At 39.9% G+C, this 22,386-nt stretch overlaps 1 protein-coding gene and 1 long non-coding RNA gene across 3 annotated transcripts in view; both read left to right on the top strand.

Moving 5' to 3' along the window:
* smim29 (small integral membrane protein 29) overlaps nt 1-22,386 on the top strand; it is a 124,405-nt gene that overhangs the window by 19,715 nt on the left and 82,304 nt on the right. The gene's annotated exons all lie outside the window — the stretch shown is intronic.
* Nucleotides 17,913-21,105, top strand: LOC125486075. Its single transcript, XR_007264759.1, has 3 exons — nt 17,913-18,026; nt 18,132-18,190; nt 20,931-21,105. It is a non-coding gene; the product is annotated as an uncharacterized LOC125486075 (long non-coding RNA).

Below are 22,386 nucleotides of genomic sequence, written 5' to 3' on the forward strand. Positions count from 1 at the left end.
AGTGGCTAGTGGTGTGCCTCAGGGATCAGTGTTGGGACCGCAATTGTTTACAATTTACATAGATGATTTGGAGTTGGGGACTAAGTGCGGTGTGTCGAAATTTGCAGATGACACTAAGATGAGTGGTAGAGCAAAGTATGCAGAAGACACTGAAAGTCTGCAGAGGGATATAGATAGTCTAAGTGAGTGGGCAAAGGAATGGCAGATGGAGTACAATGTTGATAAGTGTGAGGTCATCCATTTTGGTAGGAATAACAGCAAAATGGACTATGTTTTAAATGGTAAAAAATTGCAGCACACTGCTGCGCAGAGGGACTTGGGTGTCCTTGTGCATGAATCGCTAAAAGTAGGATTGCAGGTGCAGCAGGTAGTTAAAAAGGCAAATGGAATTTTGTCTGCCATTGCTAGAGGGATGGAATTTAAAAACAGGGAGACTATGCTGCAGCTGTATAGGGTCCTGGTGAGGCCACACCTGGACCACTGTGTGCAGTTTTGGTCTCCTTACTTGAGAAGAGATATACTCGCACTGGAGGGGGTGCAGAGGAGATTCACTCGGTTGATTCCAGAGTTGAGAGGGCTGGATTATGAGGACAGACTGAGTAGGCTGGGATTATACTCATTGGAATTCAGAATAATGAGGGGAGATCTTATAGAAACATGTAAGACTATGAAGGGAATAGATAAGGTGGAGGCAGGGAGGTTGTTTCTGCTAGCAGGTGAAACTAGGACTAGGGGGCATCGCCTCAAAATAAAGGGAAGCAGATGTAGGACTGAGGTCAGGAGGAACTTCTTCACCCAAAGGGTTGTGAATCTGTGGAATTCCCTGCCCAGTGAAGCGGTTGAAGCTACCTCGCTGAATGTGTTTAAGGCAAGGCTAGATAAATTTTTGAACAGTAAAGGAATTAAGGGTTATGGTGAGCGGGCGGGTAAGTGGAGCTGAGTCTCAATAAGATCAGACATGATCTTATTAAATGGTGGGGCAGGCTCGAGGGGCTGGATGGCCTACTCCTGCTCCTAGTTCTTATGTTCTCATGTATAGTTAGATTAATTCCTCTAGTGAATGAATTAAAAATAAGAAATTGGAGTATTAGATGTAAAAACAAGGACGTCATGATAAACCTTTGTAATGTTGAGGTTGGTTGGCTCGCCGAGCTGGTGCGTTGTTGTTCCGCAGACGTTTCATTACCCTGCTGGGTAACATAATCAGTGCAGCCTCCGATTGAAACGCCGTTGTGTTTTCCCGCCTGGTTTTTAAACTCTGGAGTCCGTTGAGCTGGATTACCTCACTTCCGGTTTTCCTTCGCAATGGAGTGGATATGGCGTCGAGTTCTATGTGTTTGTTGATGGCTTTCTTTGTGAAGTACCAGGTTTCTAGGAACTCCTGTGCCTGTCTCTGCTTTGCTTGTCCCAGGATCTTTGTCGTCCCAACATCCACAACCCAAAATACAAATCTGCTCCAAAATCTTAGAAACCTTTGTAATAATAGGATAAACCTCTGCTGACCTGTTGTTTACATTTCTGGGCATTACACTTTATGAAATCTATAATTGGAGAAGGTACAGAAGAGACTACTAGTGCCATACTGGGAATGAAGGACTTCAGTAACATGAAAAGATTGGAGAACTTGGCATTGTTCTCCATAGAACAGGAAATATCAGAAGAATTTCCTGAAACAACTGAGGCAATGTGCATGCTTATGTCTGTTTTCCGCAGCTTGTTCTTTCTAGAACAGGCTGAAGCTGAATGGTAAAGCTTAAGGGGATATGACCTATGTCAAGCATGGTCAGCCAGCAATCTTCCAATTGTATCACCTGTCATTGGTGCATTGAAAGGATTTGCATAATAACCATCAATTTGTCTCACATTGTGAACACACATTCTATAACTATCAAGTCCCAGAGTGGAACACAAACCTAGAGCCTCTGGTTCAGAGGTAGGAATGTTAACCACCATGTGACAACATTTCCATGAGGGTGAAGGAAGACTAACAAAAGTATTTGAAATTATAAAGGGTTTTGATAGAAGAAGTCGAGAGAAACTGTTCCCTTTGACAAATGGGTCAGTAACCAAAGATCATATATCTTTTAAAAATTGGCAGGAAGTAGAATTAGACAAATTGTTTTCAGGCAGCAGTGTTAAGATCTGGAAAATGCTACCTGAAGTAGAGTAGGAACAGAATTAGTTAGAAATTTTTAAAGGCTGTTGAAGTTGAAGTTGACTAACTTTTGGGTTATGGGGGAAAGGCTGGGCTTTGACACTAAACTGGACAAAAGTTGCAGCAAACTTGATAGACTGAATGATCTCTTTCTGTTGTAAAGGATTCTACCAGCCTAATTTTTAATTCTGTGTGAGTGAGTTTATTTCGTTAAGAAACGCCTTTAATGGATGTAATATTGCTGTAATTTGTACACTATTCATCCTGTAGATAAGGTTAGCAGAGCCCCCAAAATAATAGTGATACACTGGTCACTCCTTTCTATTCCATTTCTGCACATTAATAGAAAGCAGCAAGATGGCGGCAGTAGGGCACTCCAGTCTGATCTGCTCTGATCTCCGGTCCCTTTATCTTTTCTTCCCTCTTTTTTTTTTCTCTCCTCTTTGTGGATTTTCCTTTCTCCTCCCTCTCCCATCACGGCCACATGCCAGAGAGTGGAGTTGCAGAGTGGGCATGGGCTGAGTCCTGAAGCAGACAAGTTGAGCATGGGTTGAGTCCCACAGCAAACAGGAGCAGGCATTGGTTGAGTGCCACAGTGGACCAGAGTGGGCACAGGCTGAGCCCCACGGCGGACCAGAGTGAGCACAGTACAAATCCCGCGGCGGACCGGAACGGGCATGGGCTGAGTCCTGCGGTGGACTAGAAAGGGCATGGAACATAGAACATAGAACATCGAACATAGAACATTACAGCTCAGTACAGGCCCTTCGGCCCTCCATGTTGCGCCGACCTGTGAAACCGATCTGAAGCCCATCTAACCTAAACTATTCCATTATCATCCATATGTTTATCCAATGACCATTTAAATGCCCTTAAAGTTGGCGAGTCTACAATTGTTGCAGGCAGGGCATTCCACGCCCATCCTACTCTCTGAGTAAAGAACCTACCTCTGACATCTGTCCTATATCTATCACCCCTCAATTTAAAGCTATGTCCCCTCATGCTAGCCATCACCATCCGAGGAAAAAGGCTCTCACTGTCCACCCTATCTAATCCTCTGATCATCTTGTATGTCTCTATCAAGTCACCTCTTAACCTTCTTCTCTCTAACGAAAACTGCCTCAAGTCCCTCAGCCTAACTTCATAAGACCTTCCCTCCATATCAGGCAACATCCTGGTAAATCTCCTCTGCACCCTTTCCAATGTTTCCACATCCTTCCTATAATGCGGCGACCAGAACTGTACGCAATACTCCAAGTGTGGCCGCACCAGAGTTTTGTACAGCTGCAACATGACCTCATGGCTCCGAAACTCAATCCCTCTACCAATAAAACCTAACACACTGTACGTTTTCTTAACAACCCTATCAACCTGGGTGGCAACTTTCAGGGATCTATGCACATGGACACCAAGATCTCTCTGCTCATCCACACTACCAAGAATCTTACCATTAGCCCAGTACTCTGTATTCCTGTTACTCCTTCCAAAGTGAATCACCTCACACTTTTCTGCATTAAACTCCATTTGCCACCTCTCAGCCCAGCTCTGCAGCTTATCTATGTCCCTCTGTAACCTGCAACATCCTTCCGCACTATCCACAACTCCACCGATTTTGGTCTCATCCGCAAATTTACTAACCCATCCTTCTACGCCCTCATCCAGATCATTTATAAAAATGACAAACAGCAGTGGCCCCAAAACAGATCCTTGTGGTACACCACTAGTAACTGAACTCCAGGATGAACATTTCCCATCAACTACCACCCTCTGTCTCCTTACAGCTAGTCAATTTCTGATCCAGACTGCTAAATCACCCTCAATCCCATGCCTCCGTATTTTCTGCAATAGCCTACCGTGGGGAACCTTATCAAACGCTTTACTGAAATCCATATACACCACATCAACCGCTTTACCCTCATCCACCTGTTTGGTCACCTTCTCAAAGGACTCAATAAGGTTTGTGAGGCACGACCTACCCTTCACAAAACCGTGTTGACTATCCCTAACCAAATTATTCTTTTCTAGATAATTATAAATCCTATCTCTTATAATCCTTTCCAACACTTTACCCACAACCGAAGTAAGGCTCACTGGTCTATAATTACCAGGGTTGTCTCTACTCCCCTTCTTGAACAAGGGGACAACATTTGCTATCCTCCAGTCTCCTGGCACTATTCCTGTAGATAATGATGACATAAAGATCAAAGCCAAAGGCTCTGCAATCTCCTTCCTAGCTTCCCAGAGAATCCTAGGATAAATCCCATCCGGCCCAGGGGACTTATCTATTTTCACACCTTCCAGAATTGCTAACACCTCCTCCTTATGAACCTCAATCCCGTCTAGTCTAATAGCCTGTATCTCAGTATTCTCCTCGACAACATTGTCTTTTTCCTGTGTGAGTACTGACGAAAAATATTCATTTAGTGCCTCTCCTATCTCTTCGGGCTCCACGCACAACTTTCCACTACTGTCCTTAACTGGCCCTAATCTTACTCTAGTCATTCTTTTATTCCTGACATACTTATAGAAAGCTTTAGGGTTTTCCTTGATCCTACCTGCTAAAGACTTCTCATGTACCCTCCTGGCTCTTCTTAGCTCTCTCTTTAGGTCCTTCCTGGCTAACTTGTAACTCTCAAGCGCCCTAACTGAGCCTTCACGCCTCATCTTTACATAAGCCTCCTTCTTCTTCTTGACAAGAGATTCAACTTCTTTAGTAAACGACAGTTCCCTCTCTCCACCACTTCCTCCCTGCCTGACAGGTACATACTTATCAAGGACACGCAGTAGCTGTTCCTTGAACAAGCTCCACATTTCAATTGTGCCCAGCCCCTGCAGTTTCCTTCTCCATCCTATGCATCCTAAATCTTGCCTAATCACCTCATAATTGCCTTTCCCCCAGCTATAATTCTTACCCTGCAGTATATACCTATCCCTTTCCATCGCTAAAATAAACGTAACCGAATTGTGGTCACTATCACCAAAGTGCTCACCTACCTCCAAATCTAACGCCTGGCCTGGTTATTAACGAGTACCAAATCCAATGTGGCCTCGCCTTACATACTGTGTCAGGAAACCCTCCTGCACACATTGGACAAAAACTGACCCATCTAAAGTACTCGAACTATAGCGTTTCCAGTCAATGTTTGGAAAGTTAAAGTCCCCCATAACAACTACCCTGTTACTTTTGCTCCTATCCAGAATCATCTTTGCAATCCTTTCCTCTACATCTCTGGAACTTTTCGGAGGCCTATAGAAAACTCCCAACAGGGTGACCTCTCCTTTCCTGTTTCTAACCTCAGCCCATACTACCTCAGTAGTGGAGTCCTCATCAAACGTCCTTTCTGCCATCGTAATACTGTCCTTGACTAACAATGCCACACCTCCCCCTCTTTTACCACCTTCCCTGATCTTACTGAAACATCTAAACCCCAGAACCTGCAACAACCGTTCCTGTCCCTGCTCTATCCATGTCTCCGAAATGGCCACAACATCGAAGTCCCAGGTACCAACCCATGCTGCAAATTCACCCACCTTATTCTGGATGCTCCTGGCGTTGAAGTAGACACATTTCAAACCAGCTTCCTGCCTGTCGGTACACTCCTGCGATCTTGAAACCTTATTCATGACCTCACTACTCTCAACCTCCTGTACACTGGAGCTAGAATTCAGGTTCCCATGCCCCTGCTGAATTAGTTTAAACCCTCCGGAAGAGCATTAGCAAATTTCCCCCCCAGGATATTGGTACCCCTCTGGTTCAGGTGTAGACCATCCCGTTTGTAGAGGTCCCACCTACCCCAGAATGACCCGCAATTATCCAGGTATCTGAATCCCTCCCTCCTGCACCATCCCTGTAGCCACGTGTTCAACTGCTCTCTCTCCCTATTCCTCGCCTCGCTAGCACGTGGCACGGGTAACAAATCAGAGATAACAACTCTGTTTGTTCTAGCTCTAAGCTTCCACCCTAGCTCCTTGAATTTCTGCCTTACATCCCCATCCCGTTTCCTACCTATGTCGTTGGTGCCTATGTGGACCATGACTTGGGACTGCTCTCCCTCCCCCTTAAGGATCCTGAAAACACGATCCGAGACATCACGGACCCTGGCACCTGGGAGTCAACACACCAACTGTGAGTCTCTCTCGTTCCCACAGAATCTCCTATCTGTCCCCCTAAATATGGAGTCCCCAATGACTAATGCTCTCCTCCTCTCCCCCTTCCCTTCTGAGCAACAGGGACAGACTCTGTGCCAGAGACCTGCACCCCATGGCTTACCCCTGGTAAGTCGTCCCCCGCAACAGTGCGGAACCAGCACAATCAGTGTGGCCTTGTGCTCTGGGGCCTGCAAGCACACCCCGTGAGCCTTAGAACACTGCGGGCAATGACCCTTACAGCAGGGAAGAAGCCCCGCAGCAGCATGTGGGAAGTGACCCTGGAGCAGCATGCAGGCAATGAGTCCTGGAGACTGGTGTGAGGGGACAATCCTTACCTTAGAACTTGCCTTAGAACACTGTAATGTTAACCCCTTATTATTTTCCTTTTTTTAATTTATCTTCAACTCTGTAATTAAGCAACTACTTTTGTTCCTCTTCTGTATCCAAGAATTGTACCTAAGTACTTGTACCTAAGATGTTGCCATAAGAAGGCAAACGTTGTAAACATTTTTCACTGTACTCCTACAATGGAGTATGCGTGACAATGAAAGGATATTGCATATGTTGTATATTGTAGTACTTTCATTGGCTGCCTCTACGGCAACCCCAGAACCCAGTCAAGAGCATGTTTACAATGTGCCTGTGGTTATCTTATGCCATAGGACATCAAGGCAATTTTGAATTTCAAAGCAGCATAGGTCTATCACACACACTTTGCTCATAAATGCCAGGTGCTAAATGTGTAAAAATAGCTAGTCTGAGATGGATGATCAACTATGAGCATATTGAATAGCAGAATAGTCTCAAAGACTGAGTAGTCTACTCCTACTCCTAATTTATATGTTTTCTATGTTTCTACAACAAAGGGCCCATGAAGGCTGCTCAGCTAATGGTAAATTCTCTAACCATGAAAACATAAAAGTCACTGCCTTCTTATCAACAAGAAGCCAACTGATTTGGACATGAGGGAAACGCAGTGTATATTTGACAGGCTGCCAGCTGGACAGAATTTGAAGCTGCCAGTAGCTCTAGCAAATTCCTGGAACATCACAACTGGCAAAGAAATTTTTCTAAAAGGGTCTCCAGATTTCTGTGAAAGTGTCTTTGTTGTTCATTTTAGATGTATTCTGTAACACTAGTACAACCTCAATTTATTCCATCATCAATTTGTTTTCCCAGTTTGATTTTCAATGTTTGTCACTTTGCCATTAGAAAGATCCAGACAAACAGCAGTCTTTTTATAAAGTTTAAACTGGAGTGCACAAAATTGAATATTTTTTGTTTCTGAAATTCAACCCAAATGACTGTGGGCAGTACGTGGTGGTTGTCTTGGTAACCACATACCAATATCATAATGTAATAATGGGAACATGTATGTGTAGAACATCTCATATTTGTTGTGCAATAAGTCTTTATCATTGAATTTATTACATATAAAGGCATCACTTCACTCCATCTCCCTCTCCGGAATCTGTTTCTGTCAGTTTGATTTGATAAAAAAGGTCAACACACCGAGTTGGCAGAAGTGACCCATGGTTTTCTCTGATCTGTGCACTAGTTTGCAATTGAATCATTTTATTTTCCTTCTGTAAATTAACACACCTGAGAAAAAGTTTCAGCAATCTAGATTCTAGTGGGCGATGGGCCTACTTCATTAAACTATTTCTCGATTGCTGTTTGTTGGCAATCCCATGTAGGTAGATCACAGATGTGTAGAATTAGAAATGTTTGCATGTGAGTCAGACAAAACAGTGATTCTTGAGAGGTAGACAGAACTTCAACCAACATTTAATTATATGGAAGCTGAAATTGGAGACATACGACGATCCTGAAAATGGAAACAATTACATTTCCCAACTGATACGTCTAATTTTATGCACAAAATTCATATTGAATAGGTTACACATCTTTTTAAATTCAGTTATCGGGAATTAGCCTTTTGTTTATCAGTTACTGTATGGAACACTCGGATGCTTTGCATGCTAGCATATAGAAGCAAAGTGATAAGAGTAGCTCTCCTGCCATACAGCAGCTAATATAAAACATATCAAAGTCAAGTTATCTGTTTCAATTACAATACAAATATTTCAATTCTATCGTTAGCTAATGGAAGAAGTGGTACTTAAGACGAAGGTGACCTGTAAAGTTAATACTCATCTTCTATAAGGGAAATTATGAAATGGAGATTACATACCAGTCACAAAGGGAGTGGATTCTGAGATTTTCTCCTTGAAATTGAAATAAAAATAAAGTTTTATATATTTTTGGTGGGCAAATGTATCCAGGATAATGGAATCAAAAGGGGGTGGGGCGTATAGGTAGAATAAATTAAAAGAAAAATCAGCTTCAACTATTTGAATGGGAGAACAAATTTGAGGAGCTGAATGACCTACTCCCTTTCCTTTGTCATCATGAAGATTATGAATCAGATTGTATGGAATATAACAGAGATTATTAACCTGTTCTGTCCTGTATTCAGGGCAGGGGAGAGCATGGAGAGAAAAGAGAAATGTATTACTAATAGGGGATAGGATAGTGAAGGGAATAGTTACTGTTCTCTGCAGTTAAGACAAAGTCCTGAAGGCTGTGCTGCCTACCTGGTGGCAAAGTTCAGGACATCTCTTCTGGAAAGGAACTTGGAGTGAAAGGGGAACAATTCAATTGGGGTGGTTCATGTATGTCTATATGACACAGGTAGGACCAGGAAAGAAACTCAGCTGATAGATTATGAGTAGCTCAGGCTAAGTTAGAAAGTAGAGCCACAAAGGTACTGATTTTTGGATAATGAACACCATTTCGCTGGTAGTTTCACCAAATTCCTTTCATCCCTCATTGCCTTCAACCTCTGATATACAAGCATTATCTGAGTGTATTTTGTATCTTCCTGGGTGAAGACAGAAGCAATGTATTTATTCATCACACCCACAATTTCTTTATTATCAACTATTAATTCCCCATTCTCATGCCCAAGAGGCCAAACATTTGCTTTATTTACCCTTTTCCTTTCGAGATACTTATAGAAAATCTTGCCATCTGTTTTTACATTTCTACCTAGCTTGTTCTCATGCTCTAATTTACTGGTTCTGATTAACCTTTCTGGAATTCCTGTGCATGTCTATGTTTGAATTGGGCTACTAGATGCATGGTTCTCCACCCATACTTCAATCAACAAACATATAGAATTGGACCCCATATACAAACCCATACAGATCAAGACCAGAAATGACAGTACTCACCATAACAGACTGGACAGTATAAATTCCAAGAGGAGTAGAATAACATCACTTCATTGGAGGCTCCATTGATGATGTCACCTAGCATGTTGACAAAACGATGGATAAAAACAAGCCAGCTCAGCGAGCAAGTCAACAACCTAACTCTTCTCCTTTTAAAACTGGATGTCAAATTCAATCATGTCAGCACATGGTCAGTAAGCTTTGCATGGTCAGGAAGCAGGGATCACATCTGGAGTGAGGCATAGCCTGAATGAATGTATAGTTTAGGGATTTTGGAGCAGCTTGGGAGCAGAACTGGTAAATCTTTCTTTAGAATTCAGTAGTCTAGTGAAAAGCTTAATAAGATAGCTAAGACGGACAGTTATCAGTCAATCACCTGAAGCCTGAACAGGGTCTCAATAGGTATTGATTACTATTGAAGCTTAACTAGCATTAGTCATCTCACCTCAGCTCTATTTATGAGAGGTTCTGGTGAAAGCACACAATCAGTAAGGTCAGTAAGAAGAGATCACATCTGAAATGAGACATAGCCTGAATGAATATATAGCTCAGCGAATTTGGAGCAACAATGGAATTTGGTGCTGCGGGGAAAAGGTGCTTTTTGATTGCTTTCTTTATTTCTAGTTTGTAACATCTTTTAATTAGCTCAACTGAAGCCCACCATTGGGGGCTCAACACAAAACAACGAGTGACATCACAGGAAAACCATGAAATCATTGCTAATTGCTGCTATTATAGTTTACTTTCAGATTAAAAATAAATAGGATAAATATTTACAAATTACAAACTAGAAGATCAGTAGGAATGCTTTTAAAAAATCAAATTGAGAACTAAGTAAATAGAAATGCAGGACCAGGCAATGTGTTATACCTCCATGATGTGGGAGCTGGTGGACCCCATTGTGGGCCACAGTGACCACATCTGTAGCAAGTGTTGGTTGTTTGAGGAACTCCAAGTCAGAGATAATCAGGTGGAGTCTGAGTTTCGAACACTGTGACACATCAATGAGAGGGAGAGTCACCAGAATGCTATGCTTCAGGAGGCAGTCACACTCCTTAGATTGGATACCTCAAATTTGATCAGTGGTCAGGGATAGGAGGATGTGAATATGAGTGAGGCAGATAGAGAGATCCAGGAGGTAATGCCTTTGAGCTTGTCTAACAGGTTTGAGATTCTTGTACCTTGTGTGGATCGGGGAGCAGAGGCTGTCAGGAGGATGAGCAAACTGACCATAGCACCATGGTACAGGGAGTCGTTGAAGAGGCTGGAGAAAAGAGAAATGTAGTTTTAACTGAAAATAGCATAGTCAGGGGAATAAAGACTGTTCTCTGTAGCCAGGATCGAGTGTACTGAAGGTTGTGTTGCCTGCCGGGTGCTTGGGTTGTGGATATCTCATTTGGGCTGCAGAGGAACTTGGAGTGGGAGGGAAAAGATTCAGTTGTTGTGGTCCATGATAAAGGTTGAAAGAGGAAAGAGATTCTGCTGAGGGAATATGAGCAGTTAGACACAAAATTACAAAGCAGAACAGAAAAGGTAATAATTTCCAAAGCACTTCTTTTTCACCTGAGCCATGAGCTGATTGGTACAGGATCAACAACATTAAAGAGGTAATACTTGGCTCAAAGATCGGCAAGGGAGAAACAGATTCAAACTCCCTGGGATATTGGCACCAGTACTGGGAAAGGAGGGAGCTGTTCTGATCAGATGGGCTCTACCTGAATCATGCTGGGATCAGACTCCAGGTGAATCACTTAAAATGGGTTGTAGATAGGGCTTTAAACGAAATAGTTGGGGGGCTGCTGATGGGTTCAGTTGCATGGAAAATTTATAAAATCAAAGGCAAAGGAGAATGTAGGATTGCAAGTTAGTGATGAAGGTGATTGTTACCAGTCAATAAAGGGAAGGATCAGAATATTTGGATGTCATATTATAGCAAAAAACCATAAAAGTGTAGTAAAATTTGGTAGAAGAACAAACTTAAAGACTTTGTACGTTAGTGCACAGAAGTAGATAAACGAACTATGGCAGAAACTGAGATAAACAAATATAATTTCATAGCCATTACAGAACCATGGTTCCAAGGAGATCAAAACTGGTAACTTAACACTCAGGGGTAATTTGACCTTTTGGAGAGACAGGAGGGATGGTGGGGTAGCATCATTGATAAGAAATTACATGAGGAAAGTTGTGAGACATGATCTAAGCTCGGATGATGTTGATGGAGGTAGAAAATAGCATGGTAAAAAGAGTATTGGTAGAAATAGTGTACAGAACCCTAAGCTGTACCCAGTCTGTGGGAAAGGCTATAAATGAAAAAAAAAGGGACATGTAAAAAGAATAGAGCAATAATTATGAGTGATTTTAATCTTCATGTTGATTAGATTAATCAAATTGGAAAGGGTAGCTATGAACAAATTTATATAGTGCATTCGGGATAGTTTCCTAAGGCAATATATGATGGAGCCAACCAGGGAGCAGGCTGCCTTGGATCTGGTAATTAGTAAAGAGGCAGGTTTAACAAATGGCTAAAGAGGCAGGTTTAACAAATGGCCTCCAAGTAAAAGATCCCCTCGGAAGTAGCGATCATAACATGATAGAATTTAATATTTAGTTTGAGAATAAGAAATTTGGGTCAGAAACAACAAAGTTTAACTTAAATAAAGGGAATTACAATAAAATGAGGATAGTGTTAACTAAAGAGGACTGGGCAGATAGATTAGCAGGAATGACAGTAGCAAGCAGTGTCAGCTATTTAGGGAAATTCATGGTTGTTAGCAAAAGTACATACCAGTAAGGAGGAAAGATTCTGAGAAAGGGATAAACCAACCATGGCTAACCAAGGGAAATTGAGGAGATTAAGTTGAAAGAAAAAGCACATAAGGAGGCCAAAGTTAGTGATAACCCTCAAAACTGGGATAAATTCAGAACCTAAGTAAAGATGACTAAAATATAAAAAGACAGAGAAAGTAAACTGCAAATGCAAACTAGTAAGGAATATAAAAACTGTCAATAAGAGGTTGACTAAATATACAAAAAGGAAGAGAGAGCTTAGAGTGAACATATGTCCCTTACACAATGAATCTAGGGAGATGGTTTTGGAGAACAAGCAAATGGCAGAGAAGTTAAAGAGATATTTTGCATCTGGCTTTACGTTGGAAAATAGTTTGAACATCCCATTAGTACTAAAATGTATAGGGAGGAATTAAGATCAATCACCATTACTAGGGAAGTAATATCAGACAAACTAATGGGACTAAAGACAGATAGATCCCCTGGCCCTGTGGCTTGCATCCTAGGACCCTAAAAGAAGTAATTAAAGATTGTGGATACATTGGTTGCAATTTTTCCAAAAATTATTGAATTGTGAAGTATCAAGGGATTGGAAAACTGCAAATGTGATAAACCTCTGCCCCTTTTAAAAGGGACAGAGTCATAAAGTAGGTAACTATAAGTCGATTAGCCTAACACTATTGTTAGAAAAGAACTGGAATCAATTATTAAGGAAAAATAGCAGAACATTGGAAAATCATAACCTAATCAAGCAGAGTCAGCATGGCTTCATGAAAGGGAAATCGTGTCTGACTAATTTATGAGAGCTTTTAAAAGATGTATCAACCAGATTGCATAGAGAGGAACCAGTAGATATGTGGTATTTGGACTCCAGAAGGCTTTCGACAAAGTACTTCACAAAAGGTTACAAGATAAGTTAAGAGCCCATGGTGTTGGTGGTAGTGTATTGGCATGGAGAGAGAATTGGCTTATGGGCAGGATACAGCGAATGGAGGTAAGGTTTTTCTTTTCCAGGTTGGCAACCCTGACCAGTGGGTTTCCACAGGGATAAATGCTGGGACCAAAACTATTTACAATATAAAGTAATGCCATGGAGAAAGGAAGTGAATATATTGTAGTCAAATTTATAGAACATTAAAATGGGTGGCAAGGTAAGTTATGAGAGTGATACAACAGTTTACAGAGAGATACAGATAGATAAAGTGCGTGGGCATAAAGTTGGCAAATGGAATACAATGGGGGCAAATGTGGAGTTGTTCATTTTGGAAGGGAGAATAAAAGAACAACGTATTATTAAAATGGAGACAAAACTGCAGAAAGCATCACAGGGACTTGGAGGTACTTGTGCAAAAAACACAGAAATCTAGCACACAGGTATAGCAGATAATCAGGAAGACTAATAGAATGTTGGCCCTTAGTTCAAGGGTTTTGGAGTATAAAAGGAGGGAAGCCTTACTGCTACTACACATATAGAACATACTTTCCCATCTTGAACCTACAAAAATTTAATTCATTGGCTATTAGTTTTATTGTGAGTTAAAATTTAAGTTGGGAGAATTCCTAAATCCAATACCACTACATCACTGAATAATGAAATTTGTAATAATAATAATTTTAGATTTTTATTGTTAATAACTCAAACAATGTACTATAAATGAGGACCAATGACATAAAATAAAGTTAATTTTTAACATTAGTCTGCAGATGTAATACAAACTGAGGAAATGCAAGCAGAGAATAAAATTCCTTTTTAAGTATTTTTGACTTCCTGGTATTTTTGGCTCTAACTATTGTTATTTTAAGAAACAAAGTAGAGACCCTGTTCTTGTATCCTATCCTAATAGGTTAATGGAACATATGAATCTGCCCATGTAGTGAATATAAGCAATGGTTTATAACTTAAATATTGCTCATACAGTACAATTCATTCAAACGATCCTTGTGGAAAGCATGGGCATCAGTCCCTGATAAAATTGCCATGCTTCTGTTCAAATGAAACATCCTGGTTGACAGGCGGCTTGGATTCTGCATTCTGTGTGTGAGTTTAGTAACTCACCTGAAGCCCAACCACATCCTAGAACTTACTAGCAACAACTAGTTTTGTGAATGGACACTCCAGTGTGAAAGTTTTGCTAATGTGATTACTATTCAATCAGCCAGTCAGTAATGATTGTACAAGGCTATTGCTACTGATTCAACCTAATTTTGAAAATATAATAGCAAATATTCAACTTAATAATCATGTTTTCCACCAAATACTTGGGAGTCTTAGTTGCCACTTTGTTATATATGCCTTTTTGTTTGCTGAGAAAGACAAGGAGAGGAAATGAGTAGTGGATGTTGGTGGTGGTAGGAGGGAAACGTTGAAGACCTTGGTGGTACACTCTAACCCAGGAGACCTGACATGGAGATACTAATCATGGCCTGCCATCAAGCAATTCTGGTCTCCCTGCTAAAGGAAGGATGTTGTGAAACTTGAAAGGGTTCAGAAAAGATTTACAAGGATGTTCCCTGGGCTGGAGAGTTTGTGCTATGGGGAGAGGCTGAATAGACTGGGGCTATTTTCCCTGGAGTGCAGAGACTGAGGTGTGACCTTATAGAGTTTTATAAAATCATGAGGGGCAGAGATAGGGAAAACAGACAAGGTCTTTTCCCCACGGTGGGAGAGTCCGAAATTAGAGGGCATAGATTTAAGGTGAGAGGGGAAAGATATAAAAGGGACCTAACAGGCAACTTTTTAATGCAGGTGGTGGTGTGTGTATGGAATGAGCTGCCAGAGGAAGTGGTGGAGGCTGGTATAATTTACCACATTTAAAAGGCATCTGAATGAGCATATGAATAGGAAAGGTTTAGAAGGATACAGGCCAAATGCTGGCAAACGGGACTAGATTTATTTAGGATATCTAGTCGGCATGGACGAGTTGGGCTGAAGGGTCTGTTTCTTTGCTTATGTCGCTATGACTCTATGATTCGATAACGCACATGTTGAAAGCTGGTAGGCCAGATGTTTGCTGAGGGCATCTTTTGCAGTGGTTGAATCCTGCCTTGTGGAACACCACAGTAGTGTCAGCATAGTGAGTCTCACATTTAAGATGGAGATGAGAAGAAATTTTGTCTCTCGAAGATCATGCATCTTTCGAATTCTCTTTCCCAGTTGGCAGTGAATATATTCAAGGCTGAGTTAGATAGATTTATGATTGACAAGGGAGTCCAGGGTGATGCAGCAGCAGGCATGGAAGTGGAGTTGATGCTACGATCAGATTAGTCATGAATTTACTTTGATGTGTGATTTGTATATATATTAATTTCATTTATTTAGAATTTGGATTTTGAATTAGTAGCATGTAGGTTTTTGTCTGTGTGTAAGAAGGGTGTTAATGTTTAAGTTGTCAGTCTTTTTGGAGCAATTTTTGTTTAAACCAGATAGACACAAGTGAGTTTCTAGTGTGATAAAGGCAATTTGCTTACGTTATGAGAGTTTTCTGATCAGGGAACATGAACATTGAAAAGCATTAATTTGCATTTGATTTGGACAAATTGGGTGTTTTATTTTGCTTGGAGGAAAAACCCATTCATTGATTTTATTGCTTGCTTTCAGTTTGAGGATGTCCTGGTTGAAATTACATATAAGATCAGTTTCTCTGGGACAAAGGAGTACAGAACACTTAGGAGATAGGTTAGATGATATTAGAAGCTACTATTAGAGATTACAGGAGGTCAGGCAGAGTAAATATAGTTTTGTTCGAGCAAAATCATGTTTAACCACTTTAGTACAGTTCTTTGAAGAAGTAATGAGTGCAATGGATAAAAGGGAACTCATGATGTATTATACTTAGATTTCCCAAAGGCATTTGATAAGGTGCCACTTCAAAGGTCATTGTAGAAAATTAAAGTTCATGATGTATGAGATAACATGTTGGCACTTACAGAAGTTTGGCTAGCCAATTGGAAACAGAGTAGGCATAATTAGTAATGATTGGTATGCATTAGAGATCATGCTGGGGCCTCAACCTTTTACAATTTTCACACATGACTTAGGTGAAGGGACAGAATATATAGTATCTGAATTTGCTGATGACACTGTTTTGATCCAAATGGTGATAATACTACACAAGTCAGTTTCAAATTAAGACCTAACTTGATAAACCCTAACTTTTATTTTTTTTGGTTTAACATGGAGGTCAGTCATCGAATATAATGACAATAACCTGTCAGGAAAAAAAACAAAAAGAACATGAACAACTTGTACACAAAAATGAACAAGAACTATATTACACTACAAAAGAACTATTTGAATCCAGCTCATTATGAATAACAAAAAGAAAGATTCAACTCTTATACCCCAACAGCAACCTTGCAGACATATGAGCCTCAGTGAAGAGTCATTCGTTTCAATGCTCCTTATTTAGTTGGCACAGCTGTAATTGGATTATTTTTGGCAAACCTTTGCATTCACCTGATGTGATTTGTTTGTGACTGAATCTGTTAAACAAACTGCTCATTTGTTTCAAAAACAGAAGTTGCTAGAAAAGCTCAACTGAGCTCTGAGGAAGGGTCACTGGACCCAAAACGATAACTTTGATTTCTCTTCACAATTGCTGCCAAACCTGTTGAGCTTTACCAGCAACTTCTGTTTTGTTTCTGATTTACAGGTAGTTCTCCTATAACGTAATACTAGCATTCTTGTGTGATCTCACGCTATAGAAAATCGCGTTATAGGGAATCACTACAGAAAGTCTCTGTACCTGTACAGCAGAAAGTTCACGTTATCCAAACAGCGTCCACTATTCATTAATTGCATTATAGCCAACTTGTGTTAACCAAACACGCATTATAGCAGAACAATCTGTACAGCATCTGCAGTTCTTCCCGTTTTTATTTGCTCATTTGTTTCATTTATTATTTAATATGGGTCCCTTTACCTCATAACTTCAGCAGTCTTGTAGAATGGCCTCCTCTGTAAAGTCTCCACAGTCTTCTGCCTCTGGCCTTCTTCAAATAAAAGCAGAATATTTTGCCAGACCTAGCTGTTTGCAATGCTAGTGATACTGCTTCTGCCATTAAGTGGTATTTAACCATCATGCCTTAACATTCAATGGCATTACGATCACTAAATCCACCACCATCAACATCTTGGGTGTTACCATTGACCGGAAAATGAACAGGACTGGCCATATAAAAACTGGCTACAAGAACAAGTCAGAGGCTAGGAACCTTGCAACAAGTAACTCACGTCCTCACTCACCAGTGCCTGTCCACCATCCAAAAGGCCCAAGTCAGGACTCACTGCTTGCCTGGATAAGTGCAGCTCCAACAACATTTAAAAAGCTTGACACTAGCCAGGACAAAGCAGCCCACTTGATTGGCCTCACATCCGCAAACATTCAGTCCACCCAGTATGACACTCAGCTGCAGTGTGCACCGTCTACAAGATACCATTCAGAAAATCACCAAGGATCTTTGGATGCACATTCTAAACCCATAACAAGTTGGATTGAAGGGTCTGAAGAGTCCAGTTCGTCGATGCCAACCAGGTATCCCAAACTAAACTTAGTCTCATTTGCCTATGACTTTAGATAAATCAACAGCAAGCCATGTGAGGAGATACTTGCTCAAATGTTTGCTGACTTGAGCCTTACAACCCGCAGATGGAAAAAGAGAGAGAGAAAGAGAGAGAGAAGAGGACTTAGAAGCAGGTTTGTATGACTCTATGAATGCTTATTTTTTTCATACTCAGTGTTCAAAATAATCTTCTGTCCTGTAAAAACTGGCAACTAAAATCAATTTTTTTTCCACTTTAGAACCCAATTTCACAACTAATAATCATAACATATTACGAACATCCATCATATTGCAGTAGGTAAGTAAATAACTGAACAAGGCTACAAAGAAAATTACAGAAAAGTAAAAAGTCCACTTGCCAACCAATCAGCACCCTTCTCTGGTATAGTATAACTGTTGGTTGTTTCCTTAAATTAATATTCTTGTAAATTGACCTTATAAGTGCAAAATAAAAGATTTTGAGAAAATGTCTCTTTTTCAGCAATACTCAAGTTTTGTACAATCAAATGACTAATAGAATTATATAAAATTATTGTGAGGAGAATTGGATATTAAAGTAGGGACGTTATGAATCAATTGGTGAGGCCACACCAGGAGTAAAATGGGCAGTATTAGTCTCCCTATTTAAGGAAAGGTGTATATGCATTGAGAGCAGTTCAGTGAAGTTTACTAGACTAATACCTAGAATAGGCAGGTTTTATGAGGAAAGTAGATAGGCTAGATTTATAACTGCTGGGATTTAGAAGAATAAGAGATGACTTGATTGAAACATATAAGACTCTGAGGTGTCTTGAGAGATAGCATGTAGAAAGGATGTTTCCTTTAGTGTGGAAAATTTAGAACTAGGGGTCACTTTTTCAAAATGAGGAGTCGACCATTTAAGTTGGAGATGAGGATTTTTTTTTCTCAGAGAGATTCAAAGGCCCTTGGAATTCTCTTCCTAATAAGGCAGTGGAAGCAGGGTCTTTAAAAAGTTTTAAGTAAAGGTAGATAGATTCTTGATAAGCCAGGAATGGAAGGTAGGCTGCAATGAGCAATAATCAGATCAGCCATAATTTTTTGGAATGGCAATGCAGGCTCGATGGATCTGTATGGTCAACTCCTGCTCCTAATTCATATGTCTGAATGGACATGGACCATTTTTCTTACTTTGGCAGCGTCCTCTAAATGAAAGCAGACATAGATGACAAAATTCGTCAAAGTCCCAAGGGTCTGTCTGACAAAAAGAAGTCATTAGGATTTCTAAGAAAAGGAAATACTGAAATCTTTCCATTAGTGGAATTGAGTTAGTAGCGAACAATGACTTGGTCAGGCTATTCTTTAAGTTATCAACTTTTCTTTAAAATCAAGAAATGAGTAATGACACAAGACTATAAAATGTAGGAGCAGAAATAGGCCATTCAGCTCAGAAAGCCTGCTCAGTCATTCGATGAGATCACGAATGATCTGATAATTCTCAACTTTACTTTCCTACCTTTCCTCTATTGCTTTTGATTCCCTTGCTTATCAAAAATCTGTCCATCTCAACATTTAATATGCATAATGATTCATCTTCTGCAGCCTTCCATGACAAAGAATTCCATAGATTCACTACCCTTTCAAAGAAGAAATTTGGCCTTATACCTCTCTTAAATGTGCTACTCCTAATTCTGAAATTATGCGCTTTAGTCTTAGATTCCCCCACAGGGTGAAACAACCTTTTAGTATCTATTGTATCAAGCCCTCTAAGAATCTTATACATTTGAATACGGTCTCCTCTCATTTTTCTAAACTCCAATAAGTACAACCAAACCTATTCAACCTCTCCTCATAAGAAAATCCCTCCATACCCAGGATCAACCTAGCAAACCTTCTCTGTATAGCCTTCAATGCTAGTATATCTTTCCTTTAGATAAGTTGACCAAAAAAGTACACATTATTCCAGCTGTGGTCTGACTAGTGCCTTGTATACTTTTAGCAAGAACTCACTATTTTTTATATTCCATCCCTTTGAGACAAAGGCCAATATTCCATTTGTCTTCCCTATAGTCCACTGAGCTTTTTGTCATTTATGCATTAGGACACCCAGATCCATTTATGTTGCAGTTTCCTGCAGACTTTCTTCATTTTAATACTATTCAGCTCTTCAATTCTTCCTGCCAAAGTGCATAATCTCACGTTCAATCAAATGACATGTTTAATCCATTGGGAATGTAGAGGAAACTTTTTATTCCCAAAAAGAGATGCAAGTGTGAAACATGTTCCCACAGGGAATGGTTGAAATCAATGGTATAGACAAAGTCAAGTTGCAAGCATTTAAGGATGAATAAGGGAGAAGAGAGATGATTACAATGGTAGATTTAAAAGGGGCAAAATAGGAGGAGATTTAAGTAGACCATAAAGGCTGGCATGGATTAGCGGAGCTGTGGGGCCTATATTTGTACCATAATACTCTGTTATTCTATGTAGTATGGTCTAGATGCTTCCATTAATGAAAATTAACTTATTTGTAGACCACAAATCAAAATGCATTCTGCAATGAGAAGGCAACACAGGAGCACAGCAGAAAACAGATGGTCAGGTCATGTTAGCAGTGACTGAAGTATTAATGTAAATCAATTGTAAAACTCGTGGATTTATTACTAATTAACCTGTTCAACATGGACTGATTGCATCAAGGTTAAAAAAAAGAGTTAGTTTGAACTGAACAGAATGTAATTCCTGTAATGAAATACTATTGAATAAAGATCATTGACTGATGTTCTCACACTGAGCTCATGTTTACTCCTGAAGCCCTAAAAAATCTATTTTAATCAATAATGTTTTTACAACACATCCTGTCATATCAATATTTTTGTTTTGGCTTAGTTGCTTCTTATCAACTGATAACTTTCACCAACAAGGTTATTCAATCTGGTATCTGTTCCATTGTCACGCATGAACGCACATGCAAATGTCAACATTAACAAAATGATATCTGTTCTTTGTGTACTTTGTGCTCTAAATGGAATCAGGAACAGAATTCAAACTGAAACATTTCCTTCTCCATTTCTTTTTAGTGTGGTTCTTACCAGTGAAGGACTCCTCACTGTCTGGCCACAGACCATTGGTCACTTCAATTATGGCTGTCCAGACCAGCTCCTTCCAAGATTTGAGTTCAGGGCACAGCACCATTCTTTATCCTCCTGCAGTGTTTTACCTCTGTTCTGTTTCCAATAAACTTATCTTGTATCTTCTAAGCCACTCATGCACATCCTTGTCTAAATTATTAATTAACATCTGTACATCTACAAGCTCATTACTGCTATCTGATTCCAACATGAAAAATTAAAGTAATTTCCCCAGAGGAAATGTGCCTGTTTAGTTACTTGAACTTTCTGCTGACAATAAGCTATATTTGTCTTAGGGTGATTTTTTTTATTAATCATGATAGGGTTGTTTTAACAATAATGAACAAAATATAGAATTTAATTTACGTTGAAGATAAACTAAACTAGCATTCCTTGTGACCCAAAAAGAATTGAACTGTCTGACATCTTCTAATAATTTCTCAAATAGAATTCCAATCCTGAGGTCATTTCCATTATTTTAAACATTTGGTGAAATGATTGCAGTGAAATTAAATTGTTTTCTGAGTAATTGTTAAATGTGCCTTCCATGTATAGGACACATTATACTGATGTGAAGTGAGTTTAGCTTCACATTGATTCGTATCATGTAAATGCCACTTGGGGGTGGTGAAGGCTGTGAAATTTATTTTGAATAGTTTAATTGCTTTTCCCTTTTACAGTCACTGCAGTGTAATTGCAGCCAATGTGAAGAGAGCTTTTAAAGTACACAGTTGGCTCCTTGACTGGAAAGAAACATGAAATCAGTCATATAGTTTGTGTCTCCCAATCCTTTGTTACTGTCAGAAAATACCCAGTCTTAAACTAAATCTGATGGTAACAGCCAAAGGCAGTCTCTGGAAATTTTCCAATTCCAGTTATCCAAGCCAAGATTACTCAATACAATAACTATTTTACCAGTACAGACATTCATGGGAATCAGGAAATCATGCCCACAACCTGAGGTGACTTGACTTGCTTTATTTGCTCCTGAGGTAGGAATTCTTTGTTCTCCATAGAGCCAACAAGAAATATATGGCTAATAAAAATGTTTTAATTATGTCAAGTGAACTAGTTCATTACTTTGACAGTATAAATTAAGCCTTTGATTCCAGCTGTGTATGACTATATGATGATAGAATATTTCACAAAGTCTGTGAATTAATTTGAATGTAACAATTGTCGTTAAGAATAGTAACACGTTAAAATTACACACAGATGCAGAAAGTCATCAGGTGGTGACACAAAACAGATAGCATCAGATCAGCTGCCCACAATACATTGTACTTGATTTTCAATTCCATTGCTGTTAATGGAATTAAGTTTCATGTGCTTTGGATAGTGGGCTAACATTGTTCATTTTGCTCCACCACCAGTGACAAATTTCTATCTGCGAGCATGCCATTTC

This window comes from Rhincodon typus, chromosome 25 (assembly GCF_021869965.1).
Source record: "Rhincodon typus isolate 14 chromosome 25, sRhiTyp1.1, whole genome shotgun sequence".
Classification (NCBI taxonomy): Eukaryota; Metazoa; Chordata; class Chondrichthyes; order Orectolobiformes; family Rhincodontidae; genus Rhincodon; species Rhincodon typus.